At 39.1% G+C, this 22,768-nt stretch overlaps 2 long non-coding RNA genes and 1 pseudogene across 2 annotated transcripts in view; 1 reads left to right on the plus strand and 2 right to left on the minus strand.

Annotated features, from left to right (window-relative positions):
• The window catches only part of LOC119912458, a 29,118-nt gene extending 26,212 nt beyond the window's left edge, over positions 1-2,906 (minus strand). The window contains exons 1-3 of the long non-coding RNA XR_005446159.1: positions 2,649-2,906; positions 1,492-1,544; positions 562-627 (exon numbers count right to left, since the gene is read on the minus strand). This is a non-coding gene — a long non-coding RNA (uncharacterized LOC119912458). The remainder of the gene's footprint in view (positions 1-561; positions 628-1,491; positions 1,545-2,648) is intronic.
• A 3,834-nt stretch (positions 2,907-6,740) lies between these two features.
• On the minus strand, positions 6,741-12,926 carry LOC119911937 (annotated as a pseudogene).
• A 5,449-nt stretch (positions 12,927-18,375) lies between these two features.
• LOC119911750 lies at positions 18,376-21,240 on the plus strand. Its single transcript, XR_005446025.1, has 2 exons — positions 18,376-18,815; positions 20,746-21,240. It is a non-coding gene; the product is annotated as an uncharacterized LOC119911750 (long non-coding RNA).
• Positions 21,241-22,768: the final 1,528 nt, after the last annotated feature.

A 22,768-nucleotide genomic window follows, 5' to 3' on the forward strand; every position in this document is an offset into this window, starting at 1 on the left:
ACCAGTGTTTGTGTCTGATATCAGGAGCATCAACTCAGCAGTGTTGGACCACCACATCAACAACATTTATACCAATTTAGAGACAATGAGAAACTAAATAAACAATCAGATGATTTAACAGCAACCAGTCACCTAACAGAAGTTACACCTCTTGGCCAGATGGTGACACTGTAGAGAAATTATTTACCAAAAACCTGCTGAACAGTCTGACTATAAGCTGCTTCTGCTTCCTTAGTTTTTCACTGTGTGTCTCAAAATTTCAACTCACTGTCTGTTTGTCCTTCATGTTGATACAGTGTTAAAATCAGTTTGCAGAGATTTGGAAATTGCTTGTTATCTTGTTATAGTGAATTAATCTCAGTAAATATGCTGAGTGTTTGTCAACATGTTATTATCACAGTAACCAGGTGGTGCAGTGGTTTATGTTGCACATTTTGAAGTAGCTACTAAAACAATGTTTTTCCTTTATATCAGATTTGTGCATCACCTTTATGAGGCAACAGTTGGCCTGTGATGCACTATTTCTACATGAGTAACCATGGTAACAGCTCACTGACCCACCTTCAGGTGTGGTGAGGATCACGTCACTGTTCTCTCCATGAGAGGTCACGTTCAAGAGAAACTGTTCTGTGGGTGTAAATCAGGAAATATGTGGAGTCAGACCTCAGTTTTTAACCTCATTTCAGCCACAAACACTTCTATCAAGGAACTGACTGTTAATGGGAAATTATTTTAAATTCAACACGTCAGAAGAGGCTCTGCAAACATTAGTCCATTAACAGATTAGTCGAATCATCAACTATTCTGCCAAATATTTGCTGCTTCCAGCTTCTCATGCAGAGTTGCTGCTTGTCTTTGTGAATAAAATATGTTTTGGTTTTGGACTGTTGGTCAAACAAAACCAGCAGTTTAAGGACGTCACTCTGGGCTCTGGGAAGTCGTGAGGGGAGATATTAACATTTATTTGAAAGATGCTGGAGACATGTCCCCACCACTTTTTGAAAGCATTTGCAAAAGGTTTTCTAAAAAATTAGCTTGCAATAAGAAATGTTAAATAACAAATAGAAATTCTATGAGAAAGGTTTATTTGCACATTAAGAAAACATGAAATGCAGTTTAAAGAAGAAACAGATCTGCCTTGTCCAAAACAGTAACTTAGGCTAAAAAACAAGCTGCTGATTATAATATCAACCCGTTGATAATATTTTTATATTCTGATTGTCACCGGCCACTTGAATTTCGTTTCCCTTAGTATAAATAAAGACATTTCCATCATAAATTACAAAATGTCCCTTTGTTCTCGTGACTCCAATATTGTGCATTATCACGTCTCATGGATTAAGTGTTTCGTCACACCCCTAATATGAGCTCTTAAATGTGCCCATCACTTTTTAACACAAAAAAGGAAAGACTAAAGTTAATTAATCAAGAAAATAAGTGTCAGGTTAAAAGACATAGAGAATTGTTAATCACAATTGCAGCCCGACTAACCAGAGACAGAGGAGGTCAGGCTGATGAGCAGAAATATCCAGATCATCTTCTCCCTGTCAGAGGGGAGACAGTTTTATTAGAGGAAGAAGATACAGGACAGATTTGTGTAGATGTATTTTAGTGAATCCTCATCATGAATAAGTTCTTCCTTTAAGGTTTGTAACAGTAACAGATCAATCAACAAAAAAGGCCACAGTAGAGCATCTGGGTGTTTTAGAAGTCTGTGACATATAGTCTAATCTTCTTCAAGTCTGAATAAAAACATTTAAAAGTAGTTTTATGTGTATTGAACTTCAAAGAGCATGTGGTTGAATATTTTCTCAGTAGACTATTAATTTTTCATGTTTCTGCAAATCGAGTGACAGAATATTAGCCTACTGTAAGTGAAAGTAAACATATGATTTTAATGAGAAGACACGTGACTCTGCCAGCTGTCTGCGCTGCCTGACTTTTTGTTTCAGTTCTGACACAAACGCCAGGGGTGCATTCCCATTGGATAGTGAGTGTTTGAGTGACAGCTCCGATGTTCAGTGCAACGAGCTGTTGCCCTGAAACACTGGAAGGTTTACAGGAAACTGGATTGCCATAAGATTAATAAAGTAAGAAGTCATGCAGCACGAACATGAGAGCTGGCAGCGTCAAAGCAGAGTGAGAGCAGAAGTCTGATCAGTGAGAAAGCAGCAGGGGGCGCTGTAAACAACAGGGCTTCTCATCAAACAAGGAAAAGACCAATAGTTTGTTTGCAATTTATGGGTTTTACTTTTGAGATTATTGTTTTTGCTTCAGTAGGCCTGAGTTTTGACTAAATAAACTCTGATTCCATAGTTTACTGACAGCCCCCCCCCCCCCCACACACACACACACACACATACACACACATACACACTCACACACATACACACAAAACCAAAACGAACTTGTCTTAACGTTATTTTTTTTAAATAAATAATAACGAGAGAGAGAGAGGGAAAGAGCTACTGGACATTGCTCATGTGGTCCAATGTTTGGCCACTTTGAATCGATTTTCTGATCTGCGTCGATGTTAAATTAATAGCCTATGCGCGTCAGTCAGGTGTAAACAAAGATTATATTTTTCAGTTGAACACAATTAAAACAACACAAACTGTAAACAGAAGCTTTTAGTTAGGTCTACTTACGGGTTTAAAGCCATTGAGCAGCAGCTGTCCCACTTTATGTCACCTGAGAGACTTAATCTGTTAAACTGATTTGAATTTACGGTTCAGAGCATGAAGAGGATATTTTTGTTTACAACTCGCATCAGCTGAGTAGGCTACATGGCTCATAGCATACGTGACCTGAAAGAAAGTGAAAGTGAAGGTGAATACGCATCAGATCAAGTTAAACCATGTAAACCTCATCTCCTCAGTTCCTCTGTCCCAACAATCAGGCTCGACTGGAACACAGTCTAGCCTACATGTTTTTATTAAAAATCAAAGTTTGGACCATAACTGAACAACAAAGCTCACTAATGTGGAATTCATTTCACACACGAGAGAAAAATAGGCTACTGATGTGAACAGAAGCTGTCAGACCGTTTGACAGCTGATGTTAACCATAAACAGCAGGTGGAGCTGCTAGGCAGATTTTGTTAGCAGAGCCAAACGTTGCCATTGATATTACCTATCTAGTAGCCTGTTTCAAAACAATATCAGCCTACACATAATGTTGTTTTCAGTGACAACTAGATGTCATAGTGTCTCTGTTAATGCTGTTGTAGATCCCTCAATCAATTGACCAGATGGATATTGAAGATATTTTAGGAGAGAGAGAGAGAGAGAGAGAAAAGCAGGAGAATGGCAGGGCAGCTGATTCTGAGGTCAGTCCTCTGCAGGTCTAAGGAAATGTGGGCTGTTTTGTTTTTTCTAATAATAGACATTTGTTCACAGGTCTAGGCATGATGGCAAAGCCTAAACTAAATTATTTTATGATATCTATTTTCTATATTCTGACTTTCTGCATTTATTTGCTGTAATAAATTAAATAAATAGGCTATGTAGATGCTGCCTAACTGGCTAGGCCATACATAAGCATATACCCACAGATATAGGCTACACAGGAAAATATAATAAAATAAAAGCAATCATACATATATGTATCCATACATATAGTAATTATTATTCCAAATCTTTTATTCCTTCCACCATCAGGTTATTAAATTCAGATGGTAGCCGCTTTAAATAGGATCCTTATCAACAGCTTAGTATGTGTGTTTTTATGCAGTCAAACTATAGAGCAAAATCACACTCTGGTTGAACCAATCTACAGTGCAGTAACAGTAATTAGTGTAATTAAATAGTATTATTTGGACCTGCAACTTATCTAAGAGAAAGAGGAATTAGATATGGTATTACTTCATCACCCATTTACATGAGCAGCTGTTGCATTTAAGTCACAGCCTACAGAAGAACTCAGTCTGGCCTAAGTGAATTCCCCCCATGCGTTGATGCGTGTAAAAGCTAACATTATATGGCCGTCGGAACCATTGTGTGTGGGTGGGTCAAGACCCACCCACTTTTTAAGACCAGTGTTATTGGACCCACTCACTTTTACTGTCTGTAATTCAGTGCATCTGTTTGTTCACCTTTCATAGCGTCGTAAATAAATAAATTAAACTCATTTCTACAGCCGTCACTTTCACGCTGCTGCTTCTTCAAATCCATTCCACTCGGTTCAGTTAGAGTCCATATAAGTTAAACCCCATTCCTTGTTTTTACTGCTCACGCCTGCTGCACTGCCATGACACAGCGAGGTAAACAAAGCATTTTAGCTTACCTGCTGCTCAGGTGTGTCTTTGTGACTTTGTCTTTTTAAGTGAATGTTCATCATTTGCTTACATGATGCTTTTAAAGGCATCATGTAGGCCTAGTCTTTGTTGCAGCATTGAATTACAGCAAAACCTGGACTGGCAACCTGTCCAGGGTGTAGCCTACCCTGCCTTTCGCCCAATGTCAGCTGGGATTGGCTCCAGCCCCCCCGCGACCCTGTACGCAGGATAAGCGGTTGGCGATGGATGAATGGATGGATGGGATTACTCATAGGGATTACTTTTTAAACAGAAACTTTCCTATGAAACAGAAAACAGTTCTATTTGCCGCTGTATATGTTTTTTATATACAGTCTATGGTGTATGTATGTGTTTCTGTAAATACACAAAAATAGGGAGGGACGTGTCGCAGACATTAAGTGACAGCAAACTCTCTTCACAACACTAATGTTTCAGGCAGTAAAGAGGATGTTTTTAAGAACTCTCATCAGCTTAGTACATGACTCATATGGTCATGTAAGCTCAATGTCTATTTGCTGACAAAATGTTATGTTTTTTGTATCTTGCGGAAGGCCATGCTTAGGGCTACATATTATAAGTAGAATAAATAGCTACAATTGACAAATTAATTTGTATTTAATCAAATGCGTTTTTTTAGGGAAAGGCGTTTTTCCACTGAGGTAAAATCACTTGGTGCAAATTACAGATCAAATAAACTACAAGTAGCTGATTAAAAGCAAAATGATTATAGACCCATGTTGTAAAACTCGCCTTACCTTATGTTATTAGCTTTCCTGTAATTTGTTTCTTAGACTTAGTGAGGTTGCTGGAACTTCATTAGCAGAATGGTTAAGGTAAAATACGCACTTGATTAATGTAACTATACTTATGTATAAATATTGAACACAATTAAAAAAATTGACACCTTATTTTAGAAGACAAAAAATTTGATAAACTTATGTCAGAATAGCTTTGACCAAATCAAGTGATGAAACAGGAAATTTTAGTCGAGTGAGACTAGGGACAGCCAGAACAAATGTTGAAGTCTAATTTAAGTCTCCTGAACATGGGACCACGAGCTCAAAGAAAGAAAACTCAGCTATGACTCATAGGATCTCATGATTCTTCTCCTGAATTCTCAGTTTCCTCATAGCGACCTCAGGAGTAAATAACTGATCGGTGTCTTACTCTGATCAAAAGATGAGATCTCTAAATGATCTTAAATAAATCTATTTTAAGTCTCCTTTAAGTAAAAACCTCCATGGTATGTCTCAGGTTGTCTTGGTGACGCCACTTAGGGGTGGAAAATAAAGTTCTTTTACTCAAGTAGTTAAGTCAAATTTTGAGGTACTTGCACTTGAGTATTTTCTTTTGTGGGTGTTTATAGTTTTACTTCCCTTAATTTCAAATCTTTATTGTTGTTATTGTTGATTATCTGTTACAAGTTACTAAGAAGAAGATGAAAATATATTTTGTCATCAAAAATAATGCACTTATTAAATTCCTTTTAGTTCCAATTTGTTAAGGTAGTCACTTAGTTACTATATTTAAAGACAATCAGTTCTTCGCTGTTAATTTTAGCTGGATGGTGCAGTAGCAGTGTCAAACAGCAGGACCGGAGTTCAAATCCATTTCAGGACAAGCCTCCAGCAAAGATCCCCAAGCATAGACTGTAATGCAATACAATCAGGCTCACTAATATCTCCACAGAACTGCTTTTTAGGAGCAATAAGCAAGACATTAATGAACTCAAAAATATACAATGATGAGATCTCATCTGTTATTTCTAGCGGTGTGACGAGACACTTAACCCACAAGACGAGATTCGAGATTGAGTTCACAAGATCGAGATGATATTTTAACACTATTTCTAATCTTATCTAATCTAATCTTAAATGCTGAATTATATGAAAAATATAAGCATTAAAACTTTATTTCCTGCATTCTGGTAAATTTCTGAAAAATTCAGGTGGCAGGTGACAATTCACAATTAATAGCCTAACTGTAACAGAATAAAATGCAGTGCAGTTCTGTGTTCTCTGACATGTCCAGAAAAAAGTCATCACATTATGAAACATTTAATGAGAAATCCACCTGACCTTTACTCTCTAGTGCTGTGCGTTATTGATCCTCTGGCAGTACCGTTATCCCCTTCAGACCGTTTGACCGACGCAGTCACAGTTAACTTCAGCAAGTGCAGCTCGCAGTCCCAAAACAGAGCAAGGTTGCGCTTCAGTTTTTTTGATGTTAATGTTGCTCTATGCTACCACTTGTCACAGGTGTCTGGACTCAACAGTGCAAGTGGGTTCAGTTGATTACTATCAGGGCGTACGCCGGTGTCGCATCAGCTGCGATGATGAGATATTGAGATATTGTTATCTCAATTAAGTATCCATTTGTCTTACCCAAGTCTCAAAAATAATTGCAGATATTTTATGGAAGTAAAGGATAACACGATGAAGGAAAGGGAAAAAGCCAAAAAGCATAATTTGACCTTTATTCAGTAAACCGTATATTGTCGCAAATAATAATAATATGAGCTCTTTAAAGAAAAAGTTACAAAATGAAACTGCACAGTTTAGTTATACATGAAATATAAGGTAGACATGCTTCTCAGTTTGGGTTAATTCTTCACACACTAACACTGGTTATACTCTGCAGGTGATGTCTTTAAAACACATTACATCTGACTTCCACCTCCTACTCGATGAAAGTGGAGGTGATCTCAGAGGACCTGAACACAACTGAGCTTTTCTTGAATGAGCTATCTGATAAATCTCTGGCAAAGTAAATCCCAGGCACACATTTGATTAGCAGCTGCACGACTTCTTTCCAAAACTTTTATCCTACAAAAGCGTATATGATGGGGTACAGGCAGCAGTGAGTGTAGGCAAAGGCCTCGGTCACTGTTACTGACACCATTAAGTGCCCTTCCTTTTTACAATCAAGCAGTAATTTACCTGTAGATTTCAGAAACCACTAGAAAAGGCAAATGTTATATGGACCCCAGAATAAGAAAAAGGCCACAGCTACGGCCATGATCATCTTGTCAACGCGGTGCTTCATTGCACTCCTCATGTTCACTAGCGTGGGGATGATCCTGGAGTAGCAAACTACCATCACCAAGAAGGGAATCACGAGACCCAGTATGTTTATTGCCAAGAGGTTATAAGTCTCCCAGCCATCGTTTTCAGGGAGGTAGGCACAGCGCAGCACGCCAGAGTCGACTTTGTAAAGACAAAAGCCGGTAGAGAGACACTCATGCTCAGCATCCAGGTGAACACAGTCAGAGCGATGCCTTTCCTCAGAGTGCGATATCGTGGTACTGCTTGCGCGTGCATGAGGACGACGTAGCGGTCCAGCGTCATGACAACGATGAAGAAGATGCCGCTGAAGAACCCGATGTTGTGGAAGCCAGCGATGAAGCGGCACATAAAGTCTCCGAAAGTCCATTCACTGACCACAGAGTAGTGACAGTAGAAAGGCAGCGTGAGGACGAACAAGAGGTCAGAGAGAGCCAGGTTGAAAAGGCAGATGTCTGTGAAGTTAGTCTGGTTTCTGTGCTTCACCAGGACACACACCACGAGGCTGTTACCTGAGAGAGGGGGGAAATGTCAAATCTGTAAGAACACTGTGTATCATATGCATTTCAGCTTTGTAAAGTAATGGTCTTCTTTACTCTCTCTCACTCACTCACTCACTCACGCACCTATGAAGCCGAGGATGAAAACCAAACTATAGAGAGTAGGCAGAAAAACTCTCCCAAAATCTCCCACATGGTCGTAGTTGCAAGGAATGAACTCTCCCACCTCCCCTCAATAATAAGATGAATAATCATACACGATGAGGTCAGTGGTATTTTCTTCATCACCTGCAGACAGATAATTAGTTTTAAATTTCAACATTTAAAACATCTAAGCTTATTGTCGTTATAATTCACGCACATGTAAAACAACAATAGCCAACAAATTGATTTTTTTATTAACTACATCATCTGAAACATTTTAATAAGGACTATTTTTCTACTCCTTTTTTTAAGTAGGATAGTTCCATTGAAAGGTATTGGCAGTAAACATCTGATTACTTATAGAACAGGAAGTGGAAAGTGTTTTTGAATGTAATTTTTAGTGCTGTTAGCACTGCAAAGATAACACTGTATTAGTGAAAAGTCAGAAATACTGAACAGAAATAAATCCAAAAAGATTAAATACAATAAAATGTACCCAATCTATCAAGAGGGGTCCAACTGCAGACCTCCACTGGCAACCCACCTCCACTGTGAGGCAGGTGTTATGCCGAGTTTTGCCTGCCTGCCGAGAATTGTATGCACCTCCAAATACTGCTTTTAAACGCTATAATATTCTTTGTGGGGTTCTTTAATGGTGATAAATGATTCGATGTATATTTTATGAACATTTAGTCTTTAATATTTTAATACACTTAGTAGAAGTAGGCCTACCATTCCTTGAAATTCAGTAAATATATGTGGTGATAATGCTGTTTGATCAACGAGCACAGCAAAGTGTTTGAAAAGGACCTAAAGAGGTGGATGCATAATTCGGCAGATCAATTTTTTTAGGCAACCTGCCGACATTTACATCCACCTCTTTTCTCAGCGAGGTGCATGCAATTCGAGGCAGGCAGGCAGAATTTGGCACAACACCTGTTAGGACAGGAAATAACCATACAGGACGTAACGTGATGCATTCTCGGTTGTTTCGCTACTCTACACATCGCGACTGTGGTGAAGGTGACTGGTTAGCATTTTCCAAAACGTTGAGTAAAGTCTGAATGCATTGTTCTTGGTATATGTCAGTCGTCAAAATAGCTACCGCTGTCAATATTGTAGGCCTATATCTAAATCACACAAATTACAGAATGTTACACGTGTGTAAATTAGGCTACGCCAAAGGTGGCGTTAGCTCCTGAAGTAGCAGGATTGGTTTTATTTCCTGGATAATGTAAGCTACTCATAGACTGTATGAAGCTACTGTGTGCTTTATTAAACGTTTTTTGTGAAGCATTTAGCAAGGGCATAGGTCTGCATTATGACACTCTTATGAACTAAAATAAAGATCTATATCGTTTCGACCGTTCGGTGTAGCTTTTTCACACTTAAAGAGGTGGTATTTTATATACTTTCCTCATACTGCACATTGCTGCATCTCCTCTTTTCACCCTATGTGTTGTTCGCTCCGCTCTTGAGCTACAGAGTGATGCAACTTACTTGTACAAAATCTTTGTTGGGAGTTGCACATGCGCAGTTCCCAGGTAAGCACTACTAGCCAATCAGAAGCAGAGAAGGGCGGGTCGTAAGAAACAAGGTAGTGTGATCCAAATCAAAGCCGCTTCAGACTGAGACCGTAACCTAGCAGATGGTATAAGTTGCTCTCAAGTCCACAACCACACAACATCATTGTTCCACATCTTACCATCAAGACTAAACGTTGAACTGTTGCCGGTGTTCTGACGATCTATGCTGCCTTGCTGAAAAATGCTACCATAGCGCAAATCGATAGACTCGACTCTACTTGGCCCTGCTCCGTTTTCCATTGCAGACAGTACCCAGAGATAGTACGTGGCTTGTCGTCATAGCGACGCCACACACAACTGCCGCGACGTAATGTTCAATGCGACACACACACACCAGCGATCCACACAGCTTTCTCTTTTTTATGTTAAAACGTTTCAACATTACTCAGAATGTAAAGACAGATAAGCGGTATGAAAACCTTCCAGCTGTGTTTTCCTCTGCCGTTGTTGCTGCAGCGGTCTGTGTGACGGCTCTGTGAGCGGGCGGCTGGCCGGACTCACACGCTCCTCCCGCGGGTTGGTACAGGCTTCCCCCGCAGCCACTTGCGGAGCTCCTCAAATATTCAAGCACATTTTTGTTCCGCCATCACTTCTCGTAAAACTGTCAATATTTGAAATCTACACAGCTGATTTCACCTCAAAACTTCTCAGAAGTGGATTTAGTGATGAAATTCCATACGAAAACTGTAAAATATAAAACTTTCTGTTGCTTGCCTCTGTCTGGTGCAGCAATGATGATGCACTGAATAGTGAATATTCTCTCTGACCAGTCAGCAGTCTGTCGTGTTTTCACGTTACATTTTAGTTTCCTTCAGCTCGCCTGGAACCTCGATGGAGGTTAGGTGATACGAAAAAAAGTACCTGGAAGCAGGTGCAGGTGCAACATTTCTACAATGTAAACCAAAACAAAGGCGAGTGGAGCCAAAGGGCCTCCGCTCAGACTAGCTTGGTTTGAAGGCGTGCCTGCCTGATGTTTGGTTTAGTTCTGCATTTTTCCTTAGTTATCTTTTGTCTGTAACCTGTGTTTAGTTTAGATTTGCTTTAGTTGTATATTCTTGTGAGGGTTTTTGTGATAGTTTGCCCTTTGACCAGCCAACTGGGTTACTTCATGACTGTTTTTGTGTATTTATATTTTGAGCAGGGTGCCATCTTGTTGGGAGGCTAGGTACCCGTGGCAAGGTCCCTTCACCTTTCTGCATGTAAGTAATTGCATGGGGACACAATATAGTCGGCACCATTTTTGCCGTGAGCAATGCCGAGTTTAGTTTGTTGTCTTGGAGAGCTGGACTTGTATAAAGTTTGTATATAAAGAAGTAATTATTGTAATAAAGAACTTCTATTACCATTTTATCATAGTTCTTGCTGTTTCATGTTCTTTCTTTTTCAGCAGTTCCAGTCCCAGTTGGTTTGTTAAAAATGCATACATTTTGGTATTTGTTGAAACACGCCTCATCAGTAACATTCCTGTGCCTTTTCCTCTTTATTCTCCTTCAAATGTCAAGATTTAAATATTTCCTGGGGCCCAATTTCCTAGGTGGCGTACTTTGGATTTCATTAAATCCCCCCCTTACTGGTCCATCATGCCACATGGTCATGTTTAGTGTTTTGAAACATTTATTTTGGCACTGGCACCTCAAAGAATTTGATTACATTAATTGTTAGGGTGGCTATTAACAGAGTGGCGACATGAGTTTAAGTCATGGTGGTGATGGCTCACCATTGTAAAATGACCAGGTGCCAGTAGAGCAATATCAATATAAACTCTAACAGATAATGCTTCACTTACTCAAACAGCGTTAAAGATTGGTCAAAAGAACAGTCCCTGGCTTTCCAGCAGTCAGTGGAGTGCTTTTATGAAGGGTAAAAGCAAGGATCAGACAATCTCACTTGCAGGTTTAATTTACTGAAACTTTGTTTTTTGGGTTTGAAACAAACTCTATCAACTGGTAACTCCTGTTACCAGTGGTGGGCAATATTACAGTAATATTACATTTTCCAGTAACTAGTGTATTGATTACCTTTTCCCAAAGAGTAATATTATTACAGTTGGTCTTACTAATCCAATCATGCTGCGTTACTGAATGCACCATCCTTGGCGTGACTGCACGGCAGGTCAACAGCACCGGAAAGGGAGAGAAACTCTGGCCGCTGCTGCCAGTGATGCTTGGACTTGTCGGGGAAAGAGTGTTTGTTTGTTTGTTTATTTATTTATTACAGGGACAGTGCATATTCATAAACATTTCTGTCAATATGCCAGAATTAGCCTAAAGGCTATTTTTCATCTGCAGTCCCTAGACAGATGTTAAGAGTCACCCTAAAAAAGATTACATAGTACATAGCACTAAAAAATTAAGATACATTTAGTAAAATATCAATATACAATCTAAACACACCAAAACAACAATCGGACAAACATCAGGTAAAAACATGACACGCACATAAGGAAAAAAAAAAGTCAACAGTGTGCATCAAGGGCATGTGTAGTAATAGGTTAATGTTGACAACTCTGATGATCAATAAGCCATTTCCTTAACTGAATCTTAAATGAACTATACGTGTTTATATTTCTGATAATTATGGGGGTGAGGTTCCACTCAGCAGCAGCTAGAACAGAAAAAGCAGTATGACCAAATACACTTTTCCTAAAGGGAATGATACAATCTCCCCTAGCTGCACCTCTGGTCCTGCAGGAATCAGCTGTTCGGGTATTGACAAACTGTTGGAGGGGAGGGGAAGATAAACCATGAATAATTTTATAAATAAGACATAGATTTGAGTATTTAACCATATTATCCCAACTGAGCAATCTATATTTTTGTAATATTGGACAGTGATGAGAAATACATGGTTTCTTATCCAGAGTTTTAACAGTTCGTTTGTAAAGTGATTGCAGCGGTTTCAAAGATGTAATACTAGCTTGTGCCCAAATGGGTAGACAGTAAGTGATGTGTGAGAAAATCATAGAGTGCATGTACATTTTTGCTGCCTGTGTGGACATTTGATGGCGAATGTGTCTAAAGTTACTGAGACTATATTTAATTCGATTACAGACCATTTTTACATGTGATGAAGATGATAACTTTGAATCAATTAAAACTCCCAAATATTTGTATTCTGACACGATCTGCAATTTTTGCCCTGAAACAAAAATATCTGGCTCAGCACTGAAGTTTTTGTGGGACTTAGTAAAAAACATTGCTACTGTTTTTGATGTATTCAGCTGCAGGCAGGAGTGTTTCAACCAAGCTGTGATGCTATCCATGGAGTTAGTGAGCTTCTCAACCACCTGAGCGATATTCCTACCGTGTGCATAGACTACGGTGTCATCAGCATACATCTGCACAAAAACATCAGGACAAGCGAGTGGGAGGTCATTTATATAAATGGAGAATAACAGAGGCCCTAAATTAGATCCCTGAGGAAGACCGGTGGACAGACTCAAGGCCGCTGATTTAGATGATTGAACTCTGACATGTTGGGAACGGTCAGTGAGATAAGACTCAACCCATTTAAGTGCATCTGAGGAAAAATTAAAATTACATAATTTTGTCAGTAAAATTTTATAATTAACAGTGTCAAAAGCCTTCCTGAGATCCAGAAATACCGCTCCAACAACCCCACCTTGATCTAACAGAGCTCTTATATTTTCAGTAAGGAAACAAGTCGCAGTCTCGGTGGAGTATTTTGCTCTAAAGCCAAACTGCATAGGGTGGAGAGCATAGGGAGTGGTGTTTAGATGGTTAATAATTTGCTTTGCAATCAGTTTCTCGGCAATCTTAGACACTGTGGGCAATATACTTATGGGCCTGTAGTTTGACATGGAATGAGGATCTCCACTTTTAAAAACTGGAACAACAACAGCTGGTTTCCACATGCTTGGGAACAAATTTTGAGAAATGGACAGATTAATAATTTTGGTGATGGGGGGTGTAATTGATGTACTTAAAGCCTTGAGCATCACCGTATCTATATCAAAAATATCTTTGCATCTCGATGGTCTGAGTGATTTAATGGTCTGTGACACTTCTAGTTCTGTGATATTAAATACGTTGAAAACTGATTGACTTGTGTCTATTGGCGGAGTAAATACGTTCTCAGGTGTAAAACAGCTTGCTATGTTAGCCACAGAATCAATAAAATGATGATTAAAAGCCTCTGCTACCTCTAGAGTATTGTTTGTCAGCCGGTCATTTACTTTAATTTCTACAGTTTTTTGTTCATTGGGTTGATCACCTGTCATTTTTCTTAGCTGGCTCCATATTACTTTAGGATTTCCATTAGATTTCTCAATTATAGTAATAAAGAAATCAGCCTTTGCTTTTCTTAATGACCTTACAACTTTATTTCTCAACATGGCGAAACGTCCTCTGTCATGCACTGATTTAGTTTTATTTGCTAATTTTAGGGCTAAGTCTCGCTCTTTCATGATTTTTATAATGTCTGGATTTATCCAAGGTACAGTGTTTTTGTTATGTTTGTACTTGATTTTTTGAATGAATTCTTTAATAGTTCTCTCAAGTGTAATTAAAAATGTTTGGCTATCTTTGTCAGAGTCAACTAAGGGTAAAATGTCATCCCATTGAATTTGGTTAGCTGCGTCTAAAAAGTTTTGATATTGTATTGGTGCCTTTTTTATTACTAGTACAAGAATGAAAGCGTTTTTTAGTAAGTTTCCTGGTGACAAGAGTTAAATTATGATCCAATAAACCTGTCAACATATTGAACGATTTTACAATTCTTTCTGGTCTATTGGTAAATATAAGATAGATTTGAGTCTTAGTAGAGTTAGTTATTCTCGTTGGCCCACGGACAACTTGTGTTAAATCAAACCTGTCTGTGATTTGTTTAAGCTTTTTTCTAGAGAGTTTGTCCTGCCAGTTAATGTTAAAATCCCCCATTATAATAATTTCTTTATCAAGATTGTTTTCTTTTAGCAGCTGCTCAAAGTTTTCATAAAAGCTGTTATCTGCCGAGGGAGGCCTGTACATTACAACAAGGACAAAGGACATTTGTGGCATTAAGCAATGTACAGTGGATAGAAAGTCTATACACCCCTGTTAAAATGCTAGGTTCTTATGATGCAAAATAATGAGAGAAATCATGTCAGAACTTTTTCCACCTATAATAACAATTCAATAGGAAAAAAAAAACTGAAATCTTTGAGGGGGCAAAATGAAAACCTTACAGTAACCTGACTGGATAAGTGTGCACACCCTCTTATAAGTGGGGATGTGGCTGTGTTCAGAATTGACCAATCACATTCAAACTCGGGTTAACTAGAAGTCATTTTGCACCTGCCATCACTTAAACTGACTAATCAAAGTTCAGCTGTTCTAGTAGGGCTTTCCTGATATTTTCTTAGTTGCATCGCCAAGCAAAAGCCATGGTCCACAGAGCTTTCAAAGCATCAGATCTCATTGTTGAAAGACATAAGTCAGGAGACAGGTACAAAATAATTTCCAAAGCATCAAGTGGAGAAAATATGGCACAGCTGTGACTTTACCAAGAACTGGATGTCCCTCCAAAATTTAAAAGAACTAGTCAGGGAGGCTTCCAAGAGGCCTACAGCAACATTAAAGGAACTGCAGGAATTTCTGGCAAGTACTGGCTGTGTGGTACATGTGACAACTATCTCCCGTATTCTTCATATAAATGGGGTAGGGTGGCAAGAAAAACATCCAAGCACGGCTGAAGTTTGCAAAAACAAACATCAAGTCCCCCAAAAGCATGTGGGAAAATGTGTTATGGTCAGATGAAACCAAGGTCAAACATTTAGGCCATAATTCCAAAAGGTATATTTTGTGCAAAAACAACACTGCACATCACCCAAGGAACACCATACCCACAGTGAAGCATGGTGGTGATGATGGGTCACAAATTATTTAGAACATTACAGCCTAAATTGTTGTCATTAATTGTATTGCCATCATTTCATTAAGTGCAGTGTTCATCATTTAAAGTATTTTAGAGTGTAAAGTCGGGATCGCAGTGTCAAAACTCTAAAGCTCTTGTCACCAGTTATTTTATAGTTAAGATCACAATGTTGAAACTCTATAGCTGAGTGTGTGTGGTCCTCTCTGTGTCTAACTGCCCGGAGGTGTGTAAGCAGGCACGTGTGCTCTGGGAGCAGAGTGAATGAGCACAGCATGATGACATAAAAACACCAGAAAAGTTAAAATGTAGAAGCAGAATTAGTGTAAATTGGGTTACAAAATCTACATAAACATTGTCCATCACAGTAGGAATGTCTTTAGCACACAGCACAAAAGACACCAGCTTATTCCACAAAGTGAGGTTTTTGGTGAAAATAGCTTGATCAGGAAAAGGCAGGTTATCATTTTTGAGTAGTAATCATTAATCACTCTTAATTCATCATTTTTAATCAATCATTTTATTATCTTTAATCAGTATCAGTAAGTAATCTTTCTTAATGCATTATTTTTAATCATTGTATTACCCTTAATTAGCATTAATCATTAATCATTAGTAGTTAGTTTATTAATAATTATTAGCTTATTAATTATCCTTACTTACTTCTTAATCTTTGAACATTACCGAAACGTGTCTTATCTTCTACTTAGAAGTGCTGTGCTGTAATCATGAATGCAGTAACAAAGTGAAGATCCCTGAGTGGGAGCATTGACCGTAGACACTTAGACTATGCATACCTTGGTCAGCTGTTATCTACTGTTTATGTTCAAAATCTGCTGTAACAAGTGCATGCTTGGGTCTACTGATATCCACTGTTGTTATAAAATGATGAATTGCCGAGGTGTCATTCTGCTGATATTAAGACTACATGTTTAATTACTGCTTAAAAGGATTGATTGTCTACTTGTAACCACTGATGCTAGAGCCTGTGTGACCTTCAAGTGAACTTGCCCGTGCGCACTTGGTGAACCTGCTGACGAAGCACTAGCTGACTCAGCTTGGCAGAGTGAGTAAGCTTCAAATGATGCATAGATGGTGACAAGAAAAGTAGTAAAAAGTTACTATAACAACAATATTACTGTAAGGAACCCAGCATCGATGATAGCCACAGCACAACACTTGTTATTCCTGTAGTAATTTTTCAAGAAGTATAACTGTGTGTGGAATTATATACTCATAACTGCTGAAAAAGTGTGACATTTGAGTTTGAATGTAAATGCTGAGTTTCTTATTCTGTAAGATAACAAAATATAGAAAGTCAACAACACAGAAGGATGAATGAAAGCTGGAAAACCGGTAAAACAACATGTGTGAACAGCATAAAAACAGAAGATAAGAAACTCTGCATAAAGATAGGAGGGGGGCACACCAGCCCAAAATGGGTATATAAGGCTGTCCGCAGACCATAGAGGGGACTTCGTCCTCCAGCCGGCTGGGATGCTGTCCAGGTGTCCTGTTTTGGAATAAACTCTTTTTGCACCGACTCTTGACCGTCTCCAGAGAAGTTTTTTGTCTGCAGAGTTGTTGACTATCGTAGAAAGCTAATGGAGTATTTTTTGATTTTGAGTTTATTAAGTTGGTGAAGGTGGGGACCAGGCTTAACTGGCCCAGCCTGGTCGTTCATCTGACCCAACAGTGGCAGCATCATGCTTTGGGGCTGTTTTTCTTCAGCTGGGGCCTTAGTCAGGGTGGAGGGAATTATGAACAGTTCCAAATACCAGGCAATTTTGGCACAAAACCTTCAGGCGTCGGTTAGAAAGCTGAAGAGGAAGTTTACCTTTCAGCACGACAACGACCCAAAGCACACATCCAAATTCACAAAAGCATGACTTCACCAGAAGAAGATTAATGTTTTGGAATGGCCCAGCCAGAGCCCAGACCTGAATCTGTGGGGTGATCTGAAGAGGGCTGTGCACAGGCAATGTCCTCGCAATCTGACAGATTTTGAGCGCTTTTGCAAAGAAGAGTGGGCAAATATTGCCACGTCAAGAAGTGCCATGCTAATAGACTCCTACCCAAAAAGACTGACTGCTGTAATAAAATCAAAAGGTGGTTCAACAAAGTATTAGTCTAAGGGTGTGCACACTTACGCAACCAGGTTATTTGAGGGTTTTAATTTTTCCCCCTCAAAGATTTCAATGTGTTTTTCAATTGAATTGTTCACATTATAGGTCACATTAAAGGTGGAAAAAGTTCTGACATGATTTATCTTTGTCTCATTATTTTACATCATAAGAACCTGGCATTTTAACAGGGGTGTGTAGACCTTTTCTATCCACTGGATGTGTTGTAAAAATACTGAAGGCCCTACTGCCTTTACAAATGCATGTGCAGAAAAAAAGTTCAACAGTTGTGATTAGCTTGCTTTTGTTATTTCAGCCGTTGGCGTTCAGAGACGTTATGTCTTGTCAAAACCGTAACTTCACTCCTTGCTGCTGTCATGAATGTGATTTAAAAAGTGGGAGAGACTGCTTTGTTTGGGGGGAGGAGGGGTGGTAGTTAAAGTAATATAGTAACTTTTATCACACACTAAGAAGTTAAGTAATACTTGTTTTTTTTTAAGTGTTGGGCCTCACAGTCTGTTAGAACAAAGACGAGGCCTTCTGATATCCTACAAGCCTGCCCATGCGGCCTGACTACACAAAGGGGGGTCACAGAACAATAGAAAGCCCAGATGGCTCTTGTCAGTTAAATCACACCTACCTGTGAACTCTTAACTTTTTAAACCAAACCAAAGGTTTGTATTGGCTAAAGCTTTCAGGGGGCGGAGTAATCCCAGGAAGTACAACCATTTTGTCAACAGAGGTATAAAACCGAACACCTCCGAACCCTCATTGCCATTCCAAGTTCCTCAGGGGACTGTAAGTAGGTAAACAAACTCTGCCTTTCTGCAACTGCACCAGCAGTACAGGAGGTATTTTTCTTTCAGCGCTGAACTTTCTTTGTTCCTGAATACAGACTTCACTCGCCGGACGAGCAACTTTGTTTTCTTCTTTTTTCTACCTCCTATTATTTTTTCTTTGTGTTACCAACACAATTTTGAATTTAAAGAAACTGTTACAGAAGATAACGTTTCCTTCCTGCAGAAGAAGACGGATAAAACTCCGTGCTTAACTGAGAAGATCACGTCTGTGCTCTACCTTCTCAACTTAGTCGAACCTCACTGATTCCTGTTGCTGCCCCCAAAGAATCATCTGTGCTGTGGAACCTACCGGCATCTTCAGATCTGAGCCGAGAGCAACTCTAACGGACTTCCCAAAAGGACTGACGCAACTACTCTCTATCAAAGCAACACGTAAGAGGCTTTAGTATGTCTGGGCAGCAGATAGTTCTATAACCTTGTTATTGTAACTTATAAGCTTCATGTGGTGAATTTCTTTTAAGAAACTCCAAGGGATATTGAAAGACAGCCGCGTCTTGTTTGATTGCTGTGTGTTTTCCGTGCTACACACGTTGCTTGTGTCCGGTACCACCCACTGGGCCGCGACTGCTTTGTTCCTCTTACTGTGTGAAAACGTATCAGTATTTTTATCAAGCCAGGGAACACGGTTGCTGAACGCAAGTTCACTACCGTCCCTCTCATTGATAATGTTGTAGCTGAGTGTTTTCAACAGTAATTAGGATTTTTGGTGTTTGTTTCTGTTGTCTGAGAACAGATACAATTGCACATTCTATCTAATCCAAAGCAGCAACCGCTGCTGAATGAATCGTTCACTTCTGGTGGCTGTAAGATAGTTTGTGGTATATTGTATGTATATAGCTTTGCTGTGTGCCTTTCTCGCCTCCTCCAGCTTACTGACCCCACATGCACACACCACGTGATCTCTCAAGCTAACCAGACCTGTGACCCACAGTAGGCTAGCGTCAGAGTGCGTCCCCATTTCTTTAGTTCAGGGGAGAGTGATTTTCCGCCATCTTGAAATCACATGGTTTGAACCGCCATCTCGATTCCAAAATCAGCTGGCCTCTAGCACAACCGGATCTGGCACGACCCATGTGGTCTGATCCGACCCCCTCTCTTAGTCTCTCCCCCTCCTTTGTCTCACACACACACACATGCACGCGCGCTTGATGGATTGTTGTATGTTTGTGTGTGATTTGTTTATTGATTTTATTTCATTTTTTCTTAGAATAGTTAATAGTGATTTACTCAAGTTATTGATCATTGATCTACGCTTAAATTGAATAAATCCTATTATAATTTTAAGAAGTCGTTGCCTGTGATTATTTGTGTATAATGTTGTAGTAAGAGTTGGTTACACAGCCAGTGCACAGATTCACCCTTCTCTGTTTGCCATCTATAGGTGGACAAACCCCATTTTAGACTGATCAGACTTGGCTCATATTTGGTTATTGGTCCCTGATTCCAGGGTGGTGCCCCGTATTTATTAATTATAATAGCTAATAACCAAACCTGAACATATGTTGACAAAAAACCCCGACATAAGGATTAATTGGTAAATTTTTACAATTTCTAAGTAACTTGCCCAACACTGGCTGTTAATCAAACAACAAAAATTTAACTGTTCTCTGTTTGCTGTGCGGTGAGCGACTGGACACTTCGGCCCGGAGCACTGGGGCTCTGACACCCGATGTGTGGAGAAGATCCGCACCTTTATGCTGGAGTGGCTCTCCTTCATGCGAACATAGGCAACGGCATGCACTTCAGTATATTGTATTTCTTCTACTATGAACAAGCCTCATTCATTACTGTTTAATGTAATACTGAAGCAGCCTCAGTTTGTTTATACTTGTAGTAACAGTATTTTAATAGCAGGCCCACTGTTGGTCATGGTGTTGTAAGTCATCTCATTAAACAGTGTTGAATCTGTGGGGATATCTGATACGTATTCAAAATGTGTATTAATAAAGAACAAATTTATATTAAGTCACTACATATACTAGTGGCTCCAAATGGCTGCAAGATGTGACTCAAAATAGAAACCTGCCATACGTATATCCTGGGTTCACAGAGCACACATCTGCTGCTTGAATAGGAATATATGGTTAATGTTTTAAACTAAAATATGAACTTGAAATCTGATCTATGAAATCCCTGTTAGGGAACATGGGATGCTCTTCTGTCACAGCACCACTCGGTGAATTAGGTCCAAAGAACTTGTCAAACATTATCTGGCTTTCATATTGAAAACTTAATGAAAAGTGAACTGGAGAGGAAATAAAGATGATGTTTCTCTCTATCCCCCTCCATCCCTGTCCCTCAGATATATTCCAGTGGGTCTGTTAGAGGGAGGGCCTCAGAAGATCAATGAAAGACCTCCGTACTACATGGGCAGAAACTACCTGGAGTCACTGATGGCCAGTTAAAACGTTGGGGACTGGGTCAGGTTTAGGTGAGCAGAAAACTGTCTTAATCTGCAAGACGTATCATTCAAAATCAAGCAACACTAAAATGTATTGTTAAAGTGATATATATTTACTTATTACAAACTCTCACTTGGACCTGTACCAAAGTATTTCAACTTTTTGCCCAAATATATGGCCAACGCCTACAAGGGAATTTCTACTTCACTACTAAAAAACACCCAGGTTTTTCTTTTGGCTCTAGAGAATAAGATTACAAGAAAGGACATTAATGTTTTAAATGATAAAGACTTTTGAATAGTCTGCTTATTTGACTTGTGGTGCAGTAGTAGACTATATGGGTGTTTGTGTTCTTGTACTGAAATATTTGCAATAAACTCTTTTGCCACCCCCGAGAAATTTCGGTGTCTTATTTTATATTTTTCTTCTAGTTAAAGACGCTGAAAGGTGTGATTTCTGATCCATCATCATGGAAGAACTTTAAAAGATAAAAGTCCGGCAATGCTCTGTGAAATACATTTGAACATAGCCGTTTACATGAAGCTTTTCTTTTGGAGACTGAAATGAAAGCCAGCTGAGTTTAATTATTTCAGTCAGTGAAATCCATCCATCCGTCAGTGAAATGAAGCATTTAAATGTTAATGACAACCTTTATTAGGTATAACTGTAAAGTGTAATCTATTCAACATCTTTGTGATAGAATGTATTTGTGTGATGCTTGTAAGATGGTTTTAGCTGTTGATTCTACTTTTGAGATGGAGAGTAGATGGTTTCATATAGTATTTAATCTATTTCAATGATTTTTTTAAACAATGACATGTACACACTGTACATGAGGAAGACAATGACAATATTAGAGACACCTCCAAATGTAATGCAGCACCCAAAGGAAAACCCTGTGTTGATTAAATGTGTAACAAGCAATATCCAAGGTGTTATTTAGAAAAATAAAATAACTGAACATGCTTGCAGTATTCAAAATGTTTGTCTGAAAGATAAATTCCAGTTATACTTAAGAAAAGATTTCAAAAAGTATTTGCACAGACTGTGTGCCTGTAACTTGTAACATAATGTCATACATTTACATCATTAAATGTTGGTCAGTTGATTTATTTTAAAAGTGTGGTGTCCGAACGATAATGCTGCGATGATGTGTTGAGAAGAAATCCGCTTGACACTGTTCTTGATTATAAAAGTTTATTACATCAAAGAATTCAGCATCAATTACAAGCTCTGCAGCAGCTTGGAGAGTGACCCAGCCCGATAACCACTCTGTCTCTCTGTACATTGAACACAGCTTATATAAGACATGTTTAGGTCTCTGCTAAATACCATATAAGGGCACAGTGCTGTAGACTAAGTGTAACCATCTGTTAGACACCACTTCCCCTACCACTGTGTCTCTCTCCAGCTCTGGGTCAGGGGTCAAATTCTATAGGAGGGTTCACTCTTGGTTCACCCATCAATCATTACTTCCTCATAAGGGTTCACTGTTCCTTTCACCAGCTGCAGAGCATTATATTAAACTGTAATGTCAAAAGCATATGTTATACACCACATATTCCCCCCTACGAGACTTAATTGAGTCTCGAAAAACAAAAAGAGAGAAATTTCTCCAAACACACTTCTAGCATATTATTTTTAACAACATATCAACTTTATGGAGTGTGAGAACGAAAAACCTGTCCGGCAGCCTTCATTCCAAATTCCTCCAAGACAATCTAGACAGGAAAATTTTCTCACGGCCCCTCTGCCTTAGGCGGCCACGCATGGTACTCCAGTCCAATTAATGAACGACATCTTTATCAGTCAATACAGAAATACGGTTAGCCAATACAGTGAAAACCTCAGGAAATTAAACAAATCAAAACCATGTCCGAATTCAGGCTGGTCAACCCATCGGACCCTCCAACAGACCTTTCC

Source organism: Micropterus salmoides, unplaced genomic scaffold (assembly GCF_014851395.1).
Source record: "Micropterus salmoides isolate LMB-PRFRI ecotype aquatic unplaced genomic scaffold, ASM1485139v1 Ms_hic_scaffold_2, whole genome shotgun sequence".
In the NCBI taxonomy this organism is placed as follows: domain Eukaryota; kingdom Metazoa; phylum Chordata; class Actinopteri; order Centrarchiformes; family Centrarchidae; genus Micropterus; species Micropterus salmoides.